Genomic DNA, 25,505 nt, shown 5'->3' with positions numbered 1-25,505 from the left:
AGAGGGAGTACACTCCGTAAGGAATGCGTACGGCTGAATGAAAGACACCTGTGGATCATTAAATTGTCACGTGTGTGTTAATTTCTGCAGAGAACTCTTATTTCTCTAGTTTCTGTCTACTTGACACAGTTGTTGGCAAATGGTGACGTGTTCCATGCATTAAGAACATTATCGTAATTACTAATAATCGTTTTGTACTGATAATGATGACTATGCCTGGTAACTAGAACTTTGTGTGTCCTCAGTTCAGTTCAGTTCAGTTGTTCAGTCTCTCAGCCCTGTCCGACTCTTAGCGACCCCATGGACTGCAGCCTACCAGGCTCCTCCGTCCATGGTATTGTCCAGGCAAGAGTACTGGAGTGGGTTGCCATTGCCTTCTCCATGGGTACACATGCTACACTAAAATTTTCTAGATGTGGTCGGTAATGACTTTTACCTACAACGTGCTCAAATTATAATATAGCCAAACACTACGTCTATCTTCCAACCAATTTGTGAAATGAAACATTACCATTTCTGTTGGAGACTTTCACAATCAGAAGCATTCCCCAGCTGACCTTGGGTTACCACTCTTTGGAACTTGGTATTCATCACTGCAATGGATGTTTTTATATTTATGCTACATTTGTAACTATTCTTAAACAGCATATAATATTCTATTATGTTTTCTTTTGCTACTTGCTTTGTTTAGTGTTATCTTTCCTAGGTTCATCCATGCTGACATGTGAAGGTGTAGTTCATGTATTTCCCTTGATGTGTAGAAGTCCCAAGTAGGAAAATACCATAATTTATTTGTATAGTTTTCTGTTGATGGTAATTTAAATTGTTTCCAATTTTCAGTATAATTTCTTTATTGCTGCATCCATTTTTTTTTATTCTCCAGCATCATCTAATGTAGTTATCTCCTATCTTCTTTAAAGCTCCCTCTTCTGTGTTTTCCTTCAAGCCCCGTGATTTTTTTTATCCCTCTCTAATTCCTTCTTCTCAGTCTCACTCTCAGATGTCTCTTGCTTACCCATTTTAAATGTTGGCCCATTTTAAATGTTGGTATTCTTCAGATTCCTATCCTGAGTGTGCACCCCTTTTGACATTTCAGTTTCTCCGGGTGATCTTATCTCCTGCTCAGACTTAACTTCCCCGCCCAGGGTGATGCCTTCTAACAAAGATCTCTCTCTCCAGTTCCTCCTGGAACTTCAGACTGCTTCCTGGAAAGCCATAGATTTCTCATTGTCCTCAGCAATGAGGTCTGTATTCCTTAGCTTGGCATATGAGTTCCGTCATGATTTGACTACCTCTGTTGTCTTATTTCTTGCTCCATTCCTTCCTGAATGTCTTCTTTAGACGTGTGGAACAGCTTGAAATTTCTGACGTTCTGTCATTTCTATCTGAGCCTTTACAGATGCTGCTTCTTTACTAAGAGCCTCCCCTTCTGCTTGCTCTTCAGTGAGCTGATGTCCACTGGTTTCCCGGCCTCAGGTTGGGGACCAGCTTCCCTGGGAGGCCTTCTTTCCCTAATCCTCTTCTCCTGCTTTTTTGGTGCCTCACTACTCTACTCCCTGACATCCCCATGTCAAAATACTTCATATCTCCAGTGACAAGCATCTTTTTATTTGTTAATCACTTATTTATAAATTTATAATTTATTTTACTTGTTTGTAAATAAATCTATTTATAATTGCCATATAACATGTGGGATCTTAGTCCCCAGACCAGAGATTGAACCCATGCCCCCTAGAGTGGAAGCACAGAATTTTAATCTTTGAATTGCCAGGGAATTCCCAGCATCTTTTTAGATGGTTTTCCTTCCATGAACAGTAAGCCCTTTGAAGGCAAGGACCATGTCGCATTCATCCTTGTATTCCCCATGCCTAGCATGGTGTTGGTACAGATGAAGTGCTGATGATTGATTACTGGAACATTCTCATCTCCCCTCCATACAAATCATTACTGCAGATGCAGATCAGGCAAGCTTTCATCATATTAATTAGTCATTTAACATATTAATTTAAAATTTATCTTCCTCGAGCTAACTATGTTCTATCTGGCAGGATTTCTTTCAAAGTTTGTCTGATATTCTCTCCCCTGTGTGCTTAGTTGCTCAGTCCTGTCTGACTCTTTGCAACCCATGGACTGTAGCCCACCAGGGTCCTCTGTCCATGAGGATTCTCCAAGCAAGAACTAGAGTAGGTTGCTATGTCCTCCAGAGGATCTTCCCAGCCCAGCGATTGAACCCAGGTCTCTTGCATTGCAGGCAGATTCTTTACCATCTGAGCTACCAGGGAGACCCAGGAATACTGGAGTACCCTATCCCTTCTCCGGGGTATCTTCCTAACCCAGGAATTGAACCGGGGTCTCCTGCATTGAAGGTAGATTCTTTACCAGCTGAGCTACCAAGGAAGCCCATTCTCTCCCCTGAAAAGTGAAAGTGAAGTCGCTCAGTCGTGTCCGCCTCTTTGTGACCCCATGAACTGTAGCTTACCAGGTTCCTCCATCCATGGGATTCTCCAGGCAAGAGTACTGGAGTGGGTTGCCATTTCCTTCTCCAGGGGATCTTCCTGACCCGGGGATCAAACCTGAGTCTCCCGCATTGCAGGCAGACGCTTTACCCTCTGAGCCACCAGGGAAGCCCTACTTGTATTTAATTATGGCTTAGTAGTAGCATTGGTTCCTCTTTCAGCATCTGATGTTTTCTACCCACATATTTCTAGGAACATGATGAGCAAAAGCTGCCTCCCCACAGCACCTCTGGGATCCTCTGACAATTTAGGTCCATGTCTGGCTCAGACAAAATGCCTTGGCTTCTCTGTAGGGACCTGAGCTGGGAGGGACAGGCCTACTGAGTGGTACAAGAAACGGGCTGTCCCCCTTCAGGGGTCTGGTGAGTGTAAGTTTGACTAGAATACAGTTTATCATTTTGCCTCTTATTAGTCCCTGTACTCGACCCCTGGTCCATCATGCCACCATTGTACCCACACTGCCAAGCTGTTTTCTCTTCCCATGAAACCTTGGTGCTGATGCTTTCTGTTCATCTGTAACATTCATCTTCACACCTGCTTTCAGAGCATCAAGTTTTTTTGGATCTGGTCACAGAGCTATGTCAACAACATAGGCTGTCTTATTTTTGACATGTCCCCATTTCTTTCTTTCCCTCCCTTGACAATGACACTTCCAAATCTCCTCTACTCTTGTCCTGTCCTGTTAGGCTATTCGATGTCCCTGCTCTCTCATCTGAAGAGAATACCTCTTATTTCACCAGAAAAAGTGAGATTTCACACACCAACTTCCTCCTCTTCTGCTAACCCTGGCCACCTTCCAGTTCATTCTCCGTAATGCAGCCACTACCCTCTCCTCTTAAAATTCTTCTGTGACTTCCCATTGTTCTTAGGATAAAGACAAACCTCCTCACAGAGGTCAAAAATGTGGAGTCACTGACTGGCTGTTGATTGAGAACTCTTGCCATTCTCTGAGATAAGGAGCTTGCTTCAGAATGTAAATCATATTGCCACTGGATATACTGTTTAGTTCAACAGGCAGGGCTTTCTTGATGAAAGAAGCAGTGTATTGAGTTGCATTCTAGAGTAAGCTTCCCTCTTGTGTACTGGCATTCTTAGTGCACTAGTCTGCAGAGCAGGGTGTCCGCTGGGCTTGATGGAGCGTGGTCTCTGCAGCCTCATCTTGCTCTTGTGCCTCACTCCCTTTCATTCTCAATTGTCCAGCCCACAGTGGCCTCCTTTCAGTCCCGCATACTTACAGCAGCACATTGTCCCTGCTGTCCCCTCTGCGTGCATGGGATGTCCTTCTGTTTTGTTTGCACCTGATTAATTCTTCCTCATCCTTCTTATCTCTTCTTTCTCACGCATCACTTCATCAAGAAAGCATCCCCTGACATACTCACCTCATCAGATCTCCATATCATAAGCTCGCATAACACCTCAAGTTTATAGCCTTCATCATATTTCACATCCGTTTTTAGACAGGTGTTACCCTATAGTCCATGAGGAAGAGATCATGTCTATTTTGCTCACTCCTACATCCCCAGTGACTGGAACAGCCACTGACAACATTTGTTAAATGAATAAATGAATGTATCCAATCAATGACTAAGCCCTGACAGTTTTTCTTTGTAAAATCTCTCATACTTCTCCTTTTCATTTGTGTTGCCATTACGCTAGTTTGCCGTTTATTATTTTATACCTGAATTATGGTGGTTGCTTTAGAGAATAGCATGTCGTCCCACCTTCTTGCCTATATCCTTTATTACACCTCCCAAGGTGCTTTGATTATGCAGTTGCCCTGTTCCAAACTATCCATGACACCCATTACCAATCAATACAGCCAAACTCTTAAGATTGACATTCAAGACCCTCCGTAATTTGACTTTAATTTTACTTTCTTGATTTTTTTTTTAATAATTGGGTCTAATTGTCTCTGCATGTTTGCTCCCTCCCAGATCTACTTATTATATTTTTTTAATAAGTCAGTGTATTTTACACCTCCTTCTCTGGGAAAACTTCACTGAGAATCCAAGCATGCTATGGATCCCTTCTCTCCTCTCAACTTGTAAACAGTTAACAGAATATATGTGGAACTGCCATAAGTCATCTACATCTTATCTCCCCCTCTGGTGTCTAACTTCCCTGAGAGCAAGGGTACATCTCTGTGTTCTGTGCAGTTATGATTGTAACAGTGTTATAATCAGTAAATATTTGGTGAATGAATGAATGAGTGAATGAGTCACCATAAAAAGAGTATTCTTTCATTCTTTTGCTCTTTTTCCACTTTCAAGTTTTTATAGTCCATTGCCTTAGACAAACGTTGCTTTGTGGCTGCACAGTATCCAAGCTCACAGGGTCTTGTAAATAGCTGTTCAGAGCATCTCTCTACCATTCTATAACAGCTTGTTCTCCCTCTCAAGTGGAGCGAGGAGGATTCACTATTAAGTGCCTTTGTTCACTTGGCATTTAGAGGCACCGTAACTTCAGTGCTCTACACTCAGTGAAATGCCTGTTTTGTTTATCATTTTACCTTGTGAATAACAGCTATCCACAAAGATGTTTCTTTACAATTTTCCATTCTTTTAGATTCATGAAAAGCATTTTAACTACCTACAAGCAGAAAATGAATAGAAAGACTTTGCATTACATTTAATAAAAGCTTAGGGAGACGTCTTTATGGTACATTACTAAACTTATTTGGGGAAACTTCAACCGTGTAAAATGTGTTGGAGAGGTACCTACTGCTGCTACTGCTGCTAAGTCGCTTTAGTCGTGTCCGACTCTGTGCGACCCCATGGGCTGTAGCCCACCAGGCTCCTTCGTCCCTGGGATTCTCCAGGCAAGAATACTGGAGTGGGTTGCCATTTCCTTCTCCAGTGCATGAAAGTGAAAAGTGAAAGTGAAGTCGCTCAGTCGTGTCTGACTCTTCGCGACCCCATGGGCTGTAGCCTACCAGGCTCCTCCGTCCATGGGGTTTCCCAGGCAAGAGTACTGGAGTGGGGTGCCATTGCCTTCTCCGTGGAGAGGTACCAAGAAGTCTCAAAATTTGAATACACAATTACATGTAAACATGGTGGCAGCCATCTACATAACAATGATTTGGAGACTGTTGTATTGGTCAGCTCTTACTGTGGTAGTGCTTTAGAATGAATCGCCCCAAAACTCAGTTACACAAACAAGGATTTATTTTTCTTGGACCTGTGAGGTAGCTGCAGTGTCTCTCTTTTAAACCTCTAAGTGGGTGATTTTGCTCCATGCTTTGTGTATTTTGAGGTCTGTCTCACACATCTTACTCTGGAGCCCAACTGTGGGGCTGCAGCTCCCAGGCATGGTCTTCTTACAGAGTTCACTGAAACGCAAGAGGTGAGCCCAACCGCACAATCCCATTTAAGGCTTCTGCTAGCACCATGTCTGCTAACACTCCATTGGCCAAAACATGTCACATATCTTAAGTTGAATTTAGAATGTGTGTATATATTTAAAGTTGGGTGTTCTCACAGAAGATTGCAATTTGGACAGTGTTGCCTTAGCATTTTTATTGGCATTTGCAAACTTGATAAATGTCGTGTAAACTTTTTCACCTTTGAGAACTTTTTGAAATTGTGGGACAGTTTCTATGGGAAAAGAGGAAAGTATTTCAGCCAGTAAAAGAAAAACAAATGATTGAATTTGGATATCATAATTTTGCAAACTCTAATGAGTTAACAGATCTAGTCACTAAGTATCAGTGGTTGCTAACACCACAGAAAGAAAAGAGCTAGGTGTTGTCTGCTTCCTGATGAAGTAATACATCACTATCTATAGTCTCTCCAAAAGAATTGATCAGTTTCCTATTTTATAGGAAATATAGAGAACGGAGGAACGTGTTGAACTGCACCATGGACATGTATTCAGGAAAACTTGTATTATTGGAAACGCCACATGTCAAATGCCTTGCGTTCTTCAGCAGATAAATTGAAGGGCAATAACAGGATGAAAAAGTGACCTGTAGATTAAAAAATAAAAAAAATCATTATTTAAAACTAGGCAAAACTAAACCATGCTGTCTAGGGAGGTAAAGTTGGGTGATACACTTATAAAGAAGTTTAAGGAAAAGCTAACTATAAAAGTCAGGAAAATGATTATATTTTGGAAGAAAGGAGTTATAATTGGATCAGGACATATGGAGGGGCTTTAGGCAAAGTTCTGTTTCTTCTCCTGAGTGTCAATTACAAGGGAATTTGTCTTGGAAAATCATTAAGCTATAAATTTGTCTACATGGTTCCTTCAATCTATGTTTTATTTTATAGTAAAAGTATTTCATTTTTATTTTTAAGTCAAACAGCTAGGAATAAGTATACTGGAAAGTTTGCATAAATTCTGCACACAAAACTGAGAAACTTTATTGAGAGAAATTAAATCAGATGTAAATAAATGGGCAAATATATCATGGTCATTGATTGCAAGACGCAGCATTGTAAATCAATAATCTCCACACTTAGTGCAGATTTGATGCAATAGGGAAAACAGTGATCTCCACACATTTTACAAATTCATTGCAATAGGAATCAGAATCCCTGTGTGTGTGTGTGCATGTGTGTGTGTGTGCACACGCGAATGTGTGAATAAATTCAAACTGAATCTAAAATTTAGTTAGGACCAAGCAATAGTAAGACATGAAAAATAAGAACAAAGCTGGAGGATTCACGCTATCCGACAGCAAGACTCATTAAGGCTATGATAACTACAACAATGTGGTGTTGACACAGAATTGAAATAGAGCGACGGAACAGGAAGGTTTGAACTTAGACTCATATGTGGTCACTTCATTTATGGCAAAGGTGACAGTACAGTGTTTTTCAATAAATGGATTTTTGCAAAGAATGACAAGTCTTTCCAATATGTTTCTAACAAGAACTTGATTCCAGTTTGTATGAGAGCCCAATAAATAAAAGGCCACTTGACAGAAAAATGGGAAATGCTCGAACAGGCATATCACAAAGGAGAATATCCAAAATAACCAAAAAACATGAGAAGATGCTCATCCTAATGAGGGAAGTGAAAGTTAAGTAATTAAATTAAAGCAAACAATAATTAATCAGGGAAATGCAATTAAAACCACAATGTGATATCACTATATGTATCACCACCTTAGTATAGCTAAGATGAGAAAGAGAGTGGATAAAGTGGAGTAACTGGAACTCCATGCACTGCTAGCGGGGCAGTAAAGTAGTATCAGCACTTTACAAACTGCTGGCCATACTGTGGGAAGCTGAGTGGAAGCCTAGCCTGTGACCTGGCAATTGCACTCCTAGGGTATCTTCAGTGGATTTATGTACATATATGTCCCAAAGACATACAGAAGACTGTTCAAAGAAGCACTGTTCATATAGTCCCAAACTAGAAATAATCCAAATATGGGCCAAGAAGGGAATAAACTGTAGTAACTTCAATACAATAGTAAACAATGAAAGTGAACGAACTCTTGCTATATGCAAAAATATGGCTGAATCTCACAAATTTAATGTTGACTGAAAAGAGCCAGATGCAAATGAGTACATATCATATATTGCTTCATAATAAATTACCACAAAATTTAGCAGCTTAAAGCAACACACATTTATGATCTCAGTTTCTGTTGGTTTCAGGAACCCAGATGTGGCTTACCTGGGTGCCTCAGCCTTGCGGCTGTAATTGAGGTGTCAGCTGGGACTGTGTTCTTATTTTTGTATCTACATACACACCCGAGTGGTAGAACAGTCAGACAGGATTTCTATACTGAGGGCGCTAGTGTGCAACAGTCCCAAATGGACAGTGGGAATTGTCTTGGAGAGATGTCCAACTCCTCTTCCCCAACTCTTGTCTGTATGGGAACATGTAAAAAAAAGTAAAGCTCAGTGGCTGCATAATGGCAGGAAGATGAGGGCACTGGTACTAGGGGACGCTTTCTAGTGCTCTGTGTCCACTCCCAGGGCTCACAGGTGGTACAACCCAGGGGCCATCATCCATTTTTTCAGAGCTGTACAGAGAGGAGGAAGAATTCTTCCTTAGCAGGTGTCACTGACATTAAACACAAGAGGAATGGGACTCCCTGGACCTGGGCTTATTCACCACCGAGGCTCACACTGACTTCTCATGTCACGGCAGCCAAAATGCATGAATTGGCTGTATCTCAGCAGTAAAGAGGACACAGCATCCTCAGAGCACAGCTTCTTGGATCACAAAATCCTTTAAATTAGGTACAAATGGATAAACATGCTAGATTGTCACTAGTTTTTATGTCAAACCATATACAAAAGTCAATTCAAAGCTCTTTTTGTAGAAGTGATAAAAAAAAATGGACAGTGTTTGCAGCTCTTACTGCCTTTGAGGGAATATATATATGTATATAGGATAAATCTTCATTTATGAAACTAACCCCAGCACACAATGTAGTAAGAAGTGAATTCTAATCTCAATATCTTTTCAACATCAAGTCAAGAATATATTGAAAACTTGAGGTAGTCCAGGACATAGAGTTCAGCAAAGCAGCTGCCCAAAGATGGTCAAGTGTTATGGATTGAAGTTTTCTTCTTGCAGCAAATTCTATTTCCCCAAAATGATGATAGCAGTATTTCAGATTTCACAGTCTCTTCCAGAGTTTTGCTAGTCTTCATTAAAATTTGGAGTTTGTTTACCTTTCCCTTAAAGTTGGGTGGGACTTTGTGGCTGTCTCAATGCATAGAATGCAGCAGATGTGAGTGTATTACTTTCTTGGGACTGCCATAACCAGGTACCTGGATGGCTTAAACAACAGAAATTTATTCTCTTATGAGCTGGAAGTCTGAAATAAATATGTCAGCAAGATTGAGTTTTTTTGGAGAGCTCTGAGGGAAAATCCGGGCTTCTCTGGTGGCTCAGATGATAAGAATCTGCCTGCAGTTCAGGAGATCTGGGTTCAATCCCTGGGTTGGGAAGATCCCCTGAAGAAGGAAATGGCTGCCTCTTCCAGTAGCCTTGCCTGGGAAATCCCATGGACAGAGGAGCCTGATGGGCTGCAGTCCATGGGGTCACAAAGAGTCAGACATGACTGAGTGACTAACACAAGGGAAAATCTGTTCATACCTCTGATAGCTTCTGGTGTTTGCCAGAGATCCTTGGCATTCCTTAGTTGGTAGATGCATAATTTCATTCTCTGCTGTTGTTATGTAAGGCATTCTTCCTTATGTGTCCTGTGTCCAAATCACCCTCTTCTTCTAAGGGCACAAGTCATTGAGTTAGGGCCTAACCTAATCTAATATGAGCTCATTTTAATTTTATTGCCTCTGCAAAGACCCAATTTCCCAATAACATCACATTCACAGATACTGGGGGTTAGAACTTGAACATGTCTTTTGAAGGGACACAGTTCAATGCACATCAGTGAGGTTCAGTGATTTCTAAAGTTAAGTCATAAGAGGCAATCCAACGTCTATCTGAATCTTTCTTTGAGAATGCTCGTCTTTGGAACCTAACTACCATTTTGTGAGGAAGCCCTGGACACACGAGAAGGTCACATTTAGGTATTCTGACTGGCAGCCACAGCTAAAGTTCCAGCCCACGGCTAGTATTAATCACCAATCATGTAAGTGAAGAGGTCCTCAGATGACTCCAATGCCAGCCTTTGAGCTGTACCAGTTGGTGCTGAGATGAACTGTCTCCATTGATCCCTGTCCAGATTGCAGATTCGTGAGCAGAAGAAATATGGTTGGTCGTTTAATCCACCAGGTTTTAGGTAGTTGGTTTAGGATAGCATTTGATTACTGGAACACTCCCCAGTGTCCAGTACCCTACCTGAGACAGCTGGAGTCTTCTGTGGTAGGATAGATGGCCTTGAGATCTGGCTGTGGGTTTCTTTGGAGTTCAACCATCCTTCTTTTAGGATACAACCTGAAGAAGATTGACTAGGTATGTAGGCATTACCTGCTTTAGCCTGGGTTAAGTAGAGATGTAGCCAAGTATTTAAATTGTTTACTGCCTTGCTAGTAAGGAACTCTCATCCTCTGGAGTTCCAGCCAGTGGCATTGAAATGTGGTTCTTTTTTTCTTAATTTATTTATTTTAATTGGAGGATGATTACAATATTGTGATGGTTTTTGCCATACATCAGCATAAATCTGTCACAGGTCTACAGGTGTCCCCCCTATCCTGAATCCCCCCTTCCCACCTCCCTCCTCACCCTATCCCTCTGTATTGTCCCAGAGCACCAGCTTTGGGTGCCCTACTTCATGCAGTGAATTTGCACTGGCCATCTGTTTTACATATGGTAATATACATGTTTCAATGCTGTTCTCTCAAATCATCCCACCCTCACCTGAAGTGTGGTTCTGACACTTGCTAGCTGTGTGATCTCAGCCAAATTACTTATGCCCTCCAAGCTTCAGTCTTCTCACCTGTAAAATGGACATAACGATACTCTTCTTTCCTTTATGTGTTTGTAGTTCTATGTCTGACCCATTATAAGTTTGCCATAAGAAATAGGTGACTGCTTTGATTGAAAATTCAAAATTTTTTTCTATGTGAAATAATCTCATTGATGGAGGTTATACAAATTTATAAAACATATCCATACTTAGTAACTAACTGTAAGACCACACACTACCTTGGAATCATGATTCTTCAGCATCAAATAAAAGACAGTAAATATTTATTACAGCAATATAATCTTTGTTGCTACAGGTCACAAGAACATATTTATTAAAAAATTGGTTGTGCTAAGCCAGGAGTTACTATTTAAGCTGTCAAAAAAAAGCCCACATCAAATGCTTGGGAAATTTTAACTAGTTTCTCCTCTCTGATGGCAAGATTTGTTTCCTATATTAGAAACACACATGGCAGGAGACTTAGTGAATTTTGTAGGCATAAGTTTGGAGACTGCAGGATTAGCTAGATTTGGGAGGAACATTTTCTTAATCCTGGAATTTCAAGTGGGAGCCAAGCTTAATGCTTCCAAGTAATGCTGTTTTTTTTTTTTTTTTTTTTCCAATTTTTTAAAGTTTATTTTTATTGAGTTTCTAACATTGATCGCTAACGTTATGTAAGTTTCACGTGTACATTATATTCTTACATCTGTGTATTCTGTAGCACGTCCACCACCAAAAACTTAGTTTCCATCACCATGGAGCGGATCTCCTTTATCCATCTTACATGCCTCCATTCCTCCGTGCCACTATTCTCTGTCCAGGTGGCACTAATGGTAAGGAATCTGCCTGTCAATGCAGGAGATATGGGTTGGATCCCTGGGCCAGGAAGATCCCCTGGAAAAGGAAATGGCACCCACTCCAGTATTCTTGTCTGGAAAATGCCATGGACAGAGGAACCAGATTGGCTACAGTCCATGGGATCGCAAAGAGTCGGACGCGACTGAGCGGCTGAGCATAAATATACACAATTCCTTCCTCTTTGGTAACCACCACTCTGTTCTCTTTACCTCCCCATCTTTTTTATTATTAATATTTACTTTTTAAAAATTTTTTGGCTGCATCCAGCCTCAGTTGGCAGCACACAGGCTCTTCTGCTGGGCTTGTAGACTTCTTTCTAGCTGGGATTCGAGGGCTTAGTTGCCCCGCAGCATGTGGGATCTTGCTTCCCAGGCAGAGGTTGAACTGGTGCCCCCGGCAATGGAAGGCAGATTCGCAATCACTGGATCACCAGGCAACTGCCTACCCACTTGTTTTTGAATGCTTTTGTATGTTCATTTGTTCATTCATTTTTTATATTCCATATATGAGCGAAGTCATACAGTATTTAGAAGATATTTGCAAATCACATATCTGATAAGGGGTTGGTTAATGTCCCAAATACATAAAGAACGTGTACAACTCAACAACAACAAGAAAAACAAACAACTCAATGAAAAACTGGGCAAAGGAGATGAAGATATTTTTCCCAAAGAAGACAATGACCAATTTTGTTTTTTTAAAAAAGGAATGAAGCGTAAATCAACTATTTGTTACTGTTCATTAAGTCATGTCCGACTCTTTGCAACCCCATGGACTGCAGCATACCAGACTTCCCTGTCCTACTATACTTTAATTTAAAATAAAATTTAAAAAAATGCAAGCACACACACAAGTCTATAATATTAATGGTGACCATCTGCAGGTGGGAAGATTGAGTCTTGAATTTTTGTTGCTATTGCTTCTTCAAATCATCTGAAATTCACTATCAGGAGAACATATTCCTTTTGTGCTGAGGAGGTGTTGAAAAAAAGAGTTGATTGGCTTGACCGTTCCCAGCGCTCTTTTGGGTTCTCCCAGTATCTTGATTCTTCAGCCCCAGCTTTGCAGTGCTCAAGGCTTCACACAGGCAGCAAAGTAGGACACAGCAACCAAGAGACAGCAGGACTCCACACGTCCAGAGGTTTGTCTAATTTGTCTGTTGCGTAGAACCTCTCTCCAGAATCTCACCAGGAGAAGCCCCTTTGAGGCTCATCTGCACAACCAGCGGTGCTGTACACCACCAGCGTTAATCACTGGTTTCCCAGGACAGCCCTCTTGGTGACTCTCAGAGCAATTTAAGACCTGTACATATTCAACACGGATCTCCAGTGCATAGGAAGTCAGGAGGGGTGCTCAGTCTGTTCCCTGGGGCTGAAGGCCAGGACTGTTAACAAGCTGCCCCTCTCTCCCATCACTCACACCCCGAGGGGCGCTGGGGAGAGAGGCGTCCGGCTGCTCCCCCAAAGCTGCAGAGTGAAGCTTCCCTCCCTGGTCCCCACACATCAGGAGCTCCATCAGCACCAAGCGGCCTCCACCGACAGCACTGTGACAAGATTTAATGAGTCCTATCGGATCTGGGGCAGATATTTTCATGAATTTTAAATAGAAAGATGGGTTAAAGTCAACTTCTTGTTTGGGACTGAATGATGAAAATATTTGAAAAGTCACTTCAGAGCATTTCTAATATCTAGCTGATTATTGCCGTCACCTGGGGAACCTGAAAAATGAAACAGATTTCTGGGCTCTAAAGCCCATCACATGGGCCCCAGTTAGTCAGAGCTGCTAGAGGAATTGGCAGGAGAGTGAAATGATCCTTCTTTTTTCACCATACACACGGCAGTATCCTTTGCAATTTTTTTAAGCAAACATGCATTCACTTGGTAATTCAGAAAACATAAGGAAGAAAAAATAAACCATCATGAAAATTATTCCAACAGATTTGACTTTTCAGGTGGGGAATTTAAAGAGCAATCTCACACTCTGAAACTCATCTATTTGGCTGCCTTGAAAAGACAGTGGACAATGCAAGGTTAGTAATTCCTAATTTTAGTACCAGGAACAATCTTCTTCACATGAGCAAGGCACTTTATTGTTGACAATGGCTCAAGTGGTAAAGAATCTGCCTGCAATGCAGGAGACACAGGAGATGTGAGTCCCATCCCTGGGTAGAGAAGATCCCCTGGAGGAGGAAATGGCAACCCACTGCAGTATTCTTGCCTGGGAAATCCCAGGGACAGAGGAGCCTGATGGGCTACAGTCCATGGGATCACAAAGATTCAGACATGACTGAGCATGTGATGAATGGTGCATTATTATTTAAATAATAATGCTCAACAGGTAGTACAGAAACAACTGGCATCAGAATTCCCAGTGACACCTATCAAAAATCCAGATTTCCTGGGCCCCACCTCCAGGCTTACGGAACCGGAAATTCTGGGGATGGGGGACAATGTTAGAACATTCCACACATGCATCCCAAGGGATTCTTGTGCAGAAGGAGATTCAAGAACAACTGGAGAGCATACTGACCCTTCACAGGCAAGGCAAATAGGACCGCTTACTTGCCCAAGGTCACACGGGGTGAACTGGGACATCCTTGACGTTACCCCACTTTTCAAGAACCTGCAAAACCGCAGGGTGGCACAACTGCCCATGAGTTTGCTGGAATCAGGTCCTGTAAAGTTTCCCTAGCTCACCAGAAGCTTCTGCCAAGTGACAGAGGCCAAGCATCTGATGAAGAAGACAAACAATAAGGAAACTCTTTCCCCCAACACAGCATGAACCAGATTCTTCCAGAAATTACACTCCCCTTGGACTATGAGGAAGTCTTTTCAGATGCACCATGGGGAATGTTTTCTGGAAGGTGGGTTCTCCAAGGTGACTTAACCCCTCATGAGGTCAGTTCTGGGAGTCCAGACGCAACAGGAAGAGATGTGCGTGCCGTTGGCAGGAAGCCCGGTGGCAAGTCTCACAGCTTAGGAATGGGTCAGGACAGCAGGAACACAGGCGCCCAGTCACCTGAACCGCGGCCAGGACCGCCTGCACCAGGCACGCGGCTGCCCGGGTGGTCACGAGCCAGTGCAGCGGAAGAATATTTGGACAAAGTAAAATGCTCCAGCTTCCCTCCCTCAATTACACTCCAATTAAAAATAAATAAAAAGAAGAAGAAAAGAAATCACCTGTCAACCTTGCAGGACCTCAGCCACCACCGACTCGAAGCTGTGACCTGCTGTTTTTATATATAAGATTCTGTGTATTAACTGCTGATCATTTTTATTCAGCCTTTTGTATATGTCAGAAATTTGGACATTTATTAATTGCAAAATAAATGTGAATTTCATACACATAGCTTTTGGCAGGAAGAAGTTTCTTTCAATGTAGTTTACTTAGTTTTGCTTATTTTTTCCTCATACTTACAGTGCTTACTAAAGGGAATCTATTCTTATTTATATTAAGTCTCTTTATATATATTATGTCTTTTTTTTTTTTTTTAAAGAAAGATGCTTTCCACTTGCTTTTCACAAACCTAGGTTCTACTGGTTAATGACTTCTTTCTCTTGCTTTCCGTGGAAAGCATACAGACCCTAAATACTAAGAGGAAAGCAACTAAAGGCCAAACTTGCACCTCCATGCACTTGAAAATGTGTAGCTGGAATGTATCCTTGGTCTGGAGCCTGATTCTGTTGCTAGGTGGCAATGTTCCCTCAGCAAAAGGATGGTTATTAGTGTTTGCAGGTCCCTTTCTGAAACAGAAAGGAAAACACTACCTTACTGCCTTTTCATTAGCAACTTTTCAACCAGACTTCCTGGTTTCAGCCCACAAAGAGGCATCAGCACTGTCTGAAATTGCCAGGCTGAAATGATCAAAACAAAAATTTCTTCCTGCTAGCCACTGTACATTGCAAAACTGGGCAGCCTGTGGTATAAAGCACATGGTTGCTTCTAATTACTGTAAAAATCCACTCTAGGCAGGGACCAGAGTTACCCAGGCCATCGTAAACAAGTGATACAATCTTGTTTGTCCAGTGGTTGGTGGTATAGTATTAAGTTCACAGAAGAGCTCTAGCACTGAAGTCATGAAACATCTGTATATGGTGTAGCTACAAATTACTAGAGGTTCTTTTTAAAAAAGGAGTTTTTTCACTTCAGTATCAGACAGGATTGACACATTCAGTAAATTAAAATATAAGCCAAAATTTGAATTTCAGATGAAATTAATTTTTTAAAATTAGCTTTATTGAGATATAGTTTACACACATAAAATTTCCCCTTTTAGGTATATACATCTATGAATTTTTACAAATGTATACATAATGTAACTACTACCATACTCAAGATATAGAATCTTTGGGGGTTTTCATCACCCCCGAAATTCCTCCATTTCCCTTTTTAATCAATCCCTCACTCACCCTCTGTCCTTGGAAAACATTGATCAGATTTCCATCATTATAAGCTTACCTCTTCCCCTATGTTATGTAAGTAGAATTATATATTACATAACCATTTGTGTCTGGCTTTTTTCATTGAACATAATACTTTTAAGATTCATCCTTGTGGTTGTAGGTAACAGTAACTGAATTTTTTCTTTTTTTAGTATAACCCATGGAATAATTGAGGCTTACTTTTAATTTTAAAAAAGTATCTTATTTATCTGAACATTTCTAAATCAGTGGGCCTGGAGTAGAACTTAGAACCTGCATTTTAACAAAAACCCATGGTATTTCCCATGCAGGTGATTCTTACATCACATCTTCAGACACCAAGAATCTGAAGCAGTGGAGTTGTGAGTCTCCTTGAAAATCTGCTTAACTCATTGAATATCTTTTACCAGAAAGACATTCACAGAAACTCAGTACTTCCACTCAATTTCTGGAGATTGTTGGACTGACCAAAGTTCATAAACTCCAGGTTACAACCTGTAGTGTTGTCACGTGCTTGACTAAAAAACTCAAGTTATATGAAAACAAGTTATTTCAGATTCTCCCACTTTCTTTGCTCATCACCTTTCCCCTTACTTCTCAGAGCAGGGGATTTTTTTGTCTTTCTACAAGATTTTAACAGAACACAGCCGTTCGCATCCCATAGCACGACCCTGTTGGTATGTGCCAGTTACTCACGGGCCATTCCCTCACCACCCCATAACCAGGCAACGATTACCACAGGACTATCAATGGTCCTGCTCAGCTATTGGTTCGCCCTGCAGTGGCCCCTCCTCCAAGCTGCCAACTGTTATTGGGCGACCGTTGGTCGGTCATTCAGCCAACAGTTGATGTAGTGGTGGTCGTCAGGCAGGCAGTGAAGTCAGATGCTGTCCTGGCCTTCTCCTTGGGATGAGTCGGGGGCCCCAGGGAACAGGCTAGGTGCTGTGTCTTGCAGGGCTCCGGGATCCTCACCAAGGTCATCCACTGACCTTGGCCCAAGCCTTAAAGCAGCAATGAACCTCTCTCCCATCCCCACCTCTGCAACCCAATGGCAGAGGCAGTCTGCCTGGGTGAGCAGTCTGTGTGTAACAGAGTGCAGTGAGCTCTTAGCACAGCAGCCATTGTCATGCATCATTACTCCACACCCTGTTACAAGGCAATTGGTCCTGCTCAGTCATTGGTTGGTGCCTTAGTGGGCCCCACCCACTGGCAAGGAACTGTCAATGAGCCACCCATTAGTGGTCCTGCTCAGCCATTGGATAGTGCAGCAGTGGGCACCACCCACAAGCAACCAACTGTTAAGAAAGGACAGTTAGTGAGGGGGTTGGGACAACAGTTAAGTGGTGGTTGTGAGGTGGAGAGTGAGGTAAGAGGCAGATCCCAGCCTTCTCCCCAAGGCCCTCCAGCTCACCTGGCCCTAGGCCAGTGGGTGAGCTGGGGTGCCCAGAGAACAGGCTTGGGGCTGTGTCCTGCAAGGCTTTAGAACCCTCACCAAGGCCACCCACCAGCCTTGGCCCAGGCCTTGAGGAGCGGTGAACCTCTCCTCCATCCTGGTCTCTGCAACCTAATAGCAGTGGCATCTGCCTGGATCACAATCTGTGGGGCCTGGTCTTCCCCTCTTTGGGGGGGCCTGAGGACACTGAGGGCCAGTTGGGTTGGGTGCCTGGCTCCCTCAGTGATGACAGCTGGCAGAATCTGGGGAACTAGCCTTGAGGGAGCTCCCAACTAGCTCTGCTTCCTCTTAAATCAGGATCAGGACCTTAGAGGGTGAAAGTTTTGTGCCTTGGGACCTCACCCTTCCTTGTCAGAACAGAGAATAATGTTTGTTTGGTAGAGATTTACAGAAATGTCATTACCTGACCATGACCTGACCTCAAGAACAAATAATCTGACACCAAGAAGTTTGCAACAACTAACCACACCCCTCCCTCACCTTTCCTATAGAAGGGCTTTGCTGAAAGCTTTTGGGGAGTTTGGGGTTTTTTAAGGCATGAGTCACCCATCTCCTTGTGGGACTTGCAATGAACCTTTCTCTGTTCCAAACCCCGATGTTTTGGTATCATTTGGCCTCATTGTGCATCAGGTACACAGATTTGCATTTCAGTAACAATATGAAGCCTTGCAGCTTTATTCCTATTTGAATGTTATTAAATCAAAAATGGATTAATCATTTACATATCATAAAAGCCATACACAGTTATGGCAGAAAGCTAAAATTGCAAAGAAACTTAGAAAATGAAAAAGGGCAATGAGTAGTCATATCACCCAAAGAGATACTGAGATAATCATTTGTTTTGTCTTTTCATAGTTGTGATAATAATGTAATAATGCTTGTGTCCTATTCTACATATTCAGATTTACTTGATAGGGATATGTTCTGGTCACAACATTTTTCTTACTTTTTTAAAAAATTGAAGTATAGTTGATATACAATATTAGTTTCAGGTATATATTGTGATTCAATGTTTTAATACATTATTTTCTGTTTGAAGTATAAAAATAATGGCTATGTTTCCCTGTGCTGTACAATATATCCTTGTTGCTTATTTATTTTTATACATAGTTTTTTGTATCTCTTAATCCCCTATAACTATCTTGCTCCTCCTCTTTCTCTCTTTCTGCTGGTAACCACTAGTTAGTTCTCTATGTCTCTGAGTTTATTTCTGTTTTACTTTACTCATTCATTTTAAGTTTTAGATTTCACATGTAAGTGATAACATACAGCATTTGTCTTTCTCTGTCTGACTTGTTTCATTGAATAGTCTCTACGTCCATCCACGTTGTTGCAAATGGCAAAAGTTCATTCTTTTTATGGCTGAATAATATTTCATTATACATATATATATGTATACACATACATGTACCACATCTTCTTTATCCATTCATCTGTTGATGGCCAGTTAGGTTGCTTTCATATCCTGGCTAATGTAAATTATGCTGCTGTGAACATTGGGGTACATGTCTCTTTTCAAATTAGTGTTTTGTTTTTTTCAGATACATTCCCAGGAGTGGAATTGTGGGATCATATGGTAGTTCTATTTTTAGTTTTTTTAGGAACTTCAATACTGTTTTCCAAGGACTCAGCATTTTTCAAAGACTCCACAGGTGATCATAACAGGCAGTTGAGTTTGAGAGCCACTGTTCCAAGCACCTGCCATTGACCTGTTCTCTGTACTCTTTCTATATTCTAGATTAACTCTTTCTATATTCTGGGACCTGCAGAGTGGGTTGTATAACCTATTGGCAATCAACTGGAATCATAACTGTGCATCAACATGAAAGGGCTTCTAATGACTAGTTCATGCTGGAGCTATGTCTACAACTGGCCATTAATGATGAAGAACAGGGAAGCCCTGCTTGAAGAAATAAGTTTAGGTCAGAATGGGAGAAAATTATAGCCAGAAATTATCAGGTTTCACCAATAACCCCTGGAGTTACCTGAATTCTGTGATTAGTGAGAACTAATCAGGGCTGAAGAAGAAAAGGGTTCACTGATAACAACACTCCAAGAAGATTTAATAATAGAGTTAAGATTTGAGCATCATGGCAGACATAAGGCCCTGGAAATGATACAGGCATGCCCACTGCCTCAACATCCTGTCTCCAACCAACAACTATGTCATGGATGGGAGGTATCCTCAAAAGGGAATACTCACCACTCCCCCAATCCCAGACTTCCCCAAGGCTGGCATTGAAGACTCTAGTTTGCTTTCCATGTGGTGCTGTTTATCAGAAGTGAAATCACCATGGAAGTCCAGTCACCAAACCCAAGTTGCAATAGTTTTAAAATTCAGTGGCAACACGTAGGCTGGCACAGAACTTTGAAAAATAGGTTGAAAGAGATTAAGGCTTATTTTATGGGAGGTCTCAAGGAACCTCTTAAGGTTGGTTGTACTGATACAACTCCAGAATCAGAGCTTTCCTCCGTCCTTAGATTCAGAGACTCTGAAGGGAGGCACTGAAATGGTCTGGGGTCTTCTCAATACTTCTTGTTCTCAAGGGGCCATGCAAAAGAAACAGACATGTTAACCCTTATACTGACAGTGGAAGAAATGTGTCAGAGGACTCAGGGTGGAGATTCTGTGTGCACATCACATTACAGTTGTTGCAGATATCTTGTAATATAATTTACTATAAAATTTTGGTAGTAGATCAGCTGTTAGATATTGGTTTTTTGTTAATAATGCAGCACTTACATTACCATAAATGTTATTTTAATACTTTGACCATTGCATATCAATATTACTGATATTCTTTGTAATCTTATGTATTTCATTTTATGTATTTGCAGACACAAACAGGGCTTCATTTTATATTAATCTGAGTCATGATGCTTGTCACTTCTCTTTTTAGTTTAGAGGCGTTTTAGAAATTGGGAGGAGAAAACTAGCAGGAGGAAATAGGGAAATTTTATGTTGTTATAGCCTGCATTCTTTCATTCTGCACTTTGTTTCTTTTGTTCCAAGGATATTTTTTTATCCGATAGTATGACTTACATATGCTTATTTGCTTTCTATAAGAACCCCATTTGAATTACCTTTCCCAGCAAGTAATTATTTGCCTCCCAATGGGAGGCTAGGACGACTCCTGCTGGTTCTATTGTGGAATCAGTATAGGGTACATTAATGAGTCAGAATTGCTCCCAGGAGACTGTTTTCCTTTCTGTGCTCCACCCTGTTGATGTGGTCTCTCCTTTTCACAGCACTGGAAATTGTGAGTCAGGTACACTCTACTTTTTAGCTTATTCTCTGTGTCTCCAGATCACAGGTGGAGATGTGACTTTTAAAAACATCTCCTATTCAAAGGCCCAAAATTAATAGTAGATAAGTCCAGAAGCAGTTTATTTACCACCCTCCCCACATTGATAATTTAGGAATAAATGTCAAGAATAGAAATGGAAATTATCCATTCCAGGAGGCCTAGTAGGGAAAACCACTAGACCATTCAGGTATGATCTAAATCAAATCCCTTATGATTATACAGTGGAAGTGAGAAATAGATTTAAGGGACTAGATCTGATAGACAGAGTGCCTGAAGAACTATGGACAGAGGTTCGTGACATTGTACAGGAGACAGGGGTCAAGACCATCCCCATGGAAAAGAAATGCAAAAAAGCAAAATGGCTGTCTGAGGAGGCCTTACAGATAGCTGGGAAGAGAAGAGAAGCGAAAAGCAAAGGAGAAAAGGAAAGATATTCCCATCTGAATCCAGAGTTCCAAAGAATGGCAAGGAGAGATAAGAAAGCTTTCCTCAGCGATCAATGCAAAGAAACAGAGGAAAACAACAGATTGGGAAAGACTAGAGATCTCTTCAAGAAAATTAGACATACCAAGGGAACATTTCATGCAAAGATGGGCTCGATAAAGGACAGAAATGGTATGGACCTAACAGAAGCAGAAGATATTAAGAAGAGGTGGCAAGAATACACAGAAGAACTGTACAAAAAAGATCTTCACATTCCAGACAATCATGATGGTGTGATCACTCACCTAGAGCCAGACATCCTGGAATGGGAAGTCAAGTGGGCCTTAGAAAGCATCACTACGAACAAAGCTAGTGGAGGTGATGGAATTCCAGTTGAGCTACTTCAAATCCTCAAAGATGATGCTGTGAAAGTGCTGCACTCGATATGCCAGCAAATTTGGAAAACTCAGCAGTGGCCACAGGACTGGAAAAGGTCAGTTTTCGTTCCAATCCCAAAGAAAGGCAATGCCAAAGAATGCTCAAACTACCGCACAATTGCACTCATCTCACATGCTAGTAAAGTAATGCTCAAAATTCTCCAAGCCAGGCTTCAGCAATATATGAACCATGAACTTCAGATGTTCAAGCTGGTTTTAGAAAAGGCAGAGGAACCAGAGATCAAATTGCCAACATCCGCTGGATCATCGAAAAAGCAAGAGAGTTCCGGAAAAACATCTATTTCTGCTTTATTGACTATGCCAAAGCCTTTGACCGTGTGGATCACAATAAACTGTGGAAAATTCTTCAAGAGATGGGAATACCAGACCATCTGACCTGTCTCTTGAGAAACCTGTATGCAGGTCAGGAAGCAACAGTTAGAACTGGACATGGAACAACAGACTGGTTCCAAATAGGAAAAGGAGTACGTCAAGGCTGTATATTGTCACCCTGCTTATTTAACTTATATGCAGAGTACATCATGAGAAACGCTGGGCTGGAAGAAACACAAGCTGGAATCAAGATTGCCGGGAGAAATATCAATAACCTCAGATATGCGGATGACACCACCTTTATGGCAGAAAGTGAAGAAGAACTAAAGAGCCTCTTGATGAAAGTGAAAGAGGAGAGTGAAAAAGTTGGCTTAAAGCTCAACGTTCAGGAAACTCAGATCATGGCATCTGGTCCCATCACTTCATGGGAAATAGATGGGGAAACAGTGGAAACAGTGTCTGACTTTAGTTTTTTGGGCTCCAGAATCACTGCTGATGGTGATTGCAGCCAGGAAATTAAAAGACGCTTACTCCTTTGAAGGAAGGTAATGGCCAACCTAGATAGCATATTTAAAAACAGAGACATTACTTTGCCAACAAAAGTCCGTCTAGTCAAGGCTATGGTTTTTCCAGTGGTCATGTATGGATGTGAGAGTTGGACCGTGAAGAAAGCTGAGCACCGAAGAATTGATGCTTTTGAACTGTGGTGTTGGAGAAGACTCTTGAGAGTCCCTCGGACTGCAAGGAGATCCAATCAATCCGTCCTAAAAGAGATCAATCCTGAGTGTTCATTGGAAGGTCTGATATTGAAGCTGAAACTCCAATACTTTGGCCACCTCATGTGAAGGGTTGACTCATTGGAAAAGACCCTAATGCTGGGTAGGATTGGGGGCAGGAGGAGAAGGGGACGACAGAGGAAGAGATTGTTGGGTGGCATCACCAACTCAATGGACATGGGTTTGGGTGGACTCCGGGAGTTGATGATGGATAGAGAGGCCTGGCGAGCTGCAATTCATGGGGTCGCAAAGAGTCGGACATGACTGAGCGACTGAACTGAACTGAACTGAGTGGTGTAGTTTGTCATTGTTGTTACCAGAGCTCATGTTTCTCTTTGTTGTATTACTCAGCTATGACTGTGGGATAGTATTTTAAACTACAAAAACCATTTGATTTCTGAGGACTAGAGAACACTAATTTGTGAAACATTTGAAATTTTAATTCTTGGTACTTGGCATGGGTATGTGGCTCTAGAATGGTAGTTCCAAATCTAGTTCCTCTTCATGCTACTTTGAAGAGGTTACAAGGAAAAGAAAATCACTGTGGAATTCAGTTTTGGATTCATGTGGCTTGTCCTTAGGTCCTGGAATCCACTACTCTGGCCCCTCACCATCATAGTCTCCACCAGCAAATGGCCTCACACTGCTTCTAATTTGTTCATTTTATAAGCTCAAATCATAGATATGAGCTAAGTTTGTAGGTTCAGCTGTGTTGAATTGTGATTGAAGTTTGGTATAGAAGGTGAATTTGTTTCAAACAAATATTTATAGAGAAATTAAAGCCCTTATTAGGTTGACACATAGAAAAAAATTCAGTGAGATTATTAAAAATCTAAGAGCTGAAAAGGATATTTAAAAGCTTGTGCCCAAATACTGTGCCTCCAGGATTCAAGTTTGCTTCAAAACTCAAAGAGAAATATGATTGTCTCATAAAACTAGGCATTAGTCTTATAGTCAGAACCAGAAAAATATGAAGCTTGGCTTCTATTTTCTCTCTCCTGTTTTTTGGTCTGCCCTCAGAAATCATTAAGTCTCTGCTATGTTCTTTGACTTCCAACAGCGGTGCAGTCTGGATTATATCATATGCTGGGATCTAGAGAAATAATTTGGCTTATAAACAGCTATCATGAAATAAACAGCTATCATGACTTAGTATTCATATGTACTTTGTAGGGGTAGACATTGATGTTCATGTATGTTCTACTAACCCTATGAACTTCGGAAAGCCAGAGCAGTGAGACAAGTGGGTTTGGATTCATACAATTTTAGAGCAGTCTGTGGGAGCTCCACCCATCCCAGTGGAAGATGTTATAGGCCACAGCTGTGAAATAAGAAACTGAGACTCCATGTGAGTGAAGCAACTCTAATTGAGAGTGAACAAAATAGGAAACAAGGATGAGAATAATGGAGTGTAATTTCTTTCAGACTTTAATTTCAACAAAAGGAGGGTGAATTTGTTTTAGGATCCATCGTCTCTCTAGTGAATTAAATGGAAGACAAGTCACATGTTTCAAGTTTGGGATATTCTTCATTGTTTTACTTAGATTTGGGTTACAAACTCTGGTGAGCTGGCTTAAACGTCACAATTATGCCTGTGTGTGTGCTAAGTCACTTCAGTTGTGTCCGACTCTTTGCAATCTTATGGATTGTAGCCCTCCAGGCTCCTCTGACCATGGGATTATCTAGGCAAGAATACTGGAGTGAGTTGCCTCTGGGTTCCCCACCTAGGACTCAACCTGCATCTCTTATGTCTCCTGCATTGGCAAGCAGGTTCTTTACCGCTAGCACCACCTGGGAAGACCCTTGATTGTGCGTAGAGAATGGAAAATAGAAGGTGAATTTAAGTATCCTGTTAGGCTTTAAGTTAACTTAATATATTATTGTACCTCATTTTGGAGGCTTTGAGGCAGCGTAGCTAAGCTAATTCTAGGAGGGTTCTAAGGAGAAGTGATGAAGTAATTAATATTGCGGGGACTCCTCCAAGTTTCAGGAAGACCTCAGTACTTTAAAGTATTACTGACCTTTGATGAAGTAACCAACTTGTCCTCATTTGCCTGGGCTTTTTTAGTGTCCTGGGAACTTTCCCCTTCTCCTTGTGTATTAGGGTTCTCCAGAGAAACAGAATTAATAGGACATATTGAATATATGTGTATAAAGACTTATGTGAGATACTGCTTCACAAGATTATGGAGGCTGAGAAGGCCCCCCCGTCTGCCCTCTGCAAGCTGCAGACTCAGGAAATCTGGTTGTATAATTCCATTTGAAACTCGAAGGCCTGGGAACCAGGGGAGCCAATGGTGTTTCATCTGAGTCTAATGGTCTGAGAACTAGGAGCATTCATGTTCACGGGCAGGAGAGGACGGACATCCCATCTCAAGCAAGAGAGCAAATTTGCCCTTGCTCCACCTTTTTGTTCTATTCAAACCCTTGATGGATTGGTAGATGCCCACCTACTTTGGTGGAGACAGTCTCCTTTACTTGGTCTATTCAAATGCTTATCTCTGCCAGAGATGCCTTCACAGATATACCCAGTAATAATGTTTTACCAACTATCTGGACATTCCTTAGTCCAGTCAAGTCGACACACAGAATTACCCATCGCACCCTGTGTGCCTGGAGCCCACTATCAGCAACCTTAGTCT

At 41.5% G+C, this 25,505-nt stretch overlaps 1 protein-coding gene and 1 long non-coding RNA gene across 3 annotated transcripts in view; one reads left to right on the top strand and one right to left on the bottom strand.

The window, feature by feature from the left end:
* GNAQ (G protein subunit alpha q) overlaps window positions 1-25,505 on the top strand; it is a 469,675-nt gene that overhangs the window by 663 nt on the left and 443,507 nt on the right. The gene's annotated exons all lie outside the window — the stretch shown is intronic.
* LOC145512405 (uncharacterized) lies at window positions 6,362-17,197 on the bottom strand. The gene is made up of 8 exons (XR_014058499.1): window positions 16,870-17,197; window positions 15,338-15,455; window positions 14,892-14,941; window positions 11,559-11,748; window positions 10,806-10,884; window positions 10,287-10,382; window positions 8,142-8,337; window positions 6,362-6,480 (listed from the first exon to the last, which is right to left on the bottom strand). It is a non-coding gene; the product is annotated as an uncharacterized LOC145512405 (long non-coding RNA).

The sequence above is a fragment of the Giraffa tippelskirchi genome, chromosome 1 (assembly GCF_054371585.1).
Source record: "Giraffa tippelskirchi isolate mGirTip1 chromosome 1, T2T-mGirTip1v1.2.pri, whole genome shotgun sequence".
NCBI classification, from domain to species: Eukaryota; Metazoa; Chordata; class Mammalia; order Artiodactyla; family Giraffidae; genus Giraffa; species Giraffa tippelskirchi.
This window is presented reverse-complemented; position numbering and strand designations above follow the sequence as displayed.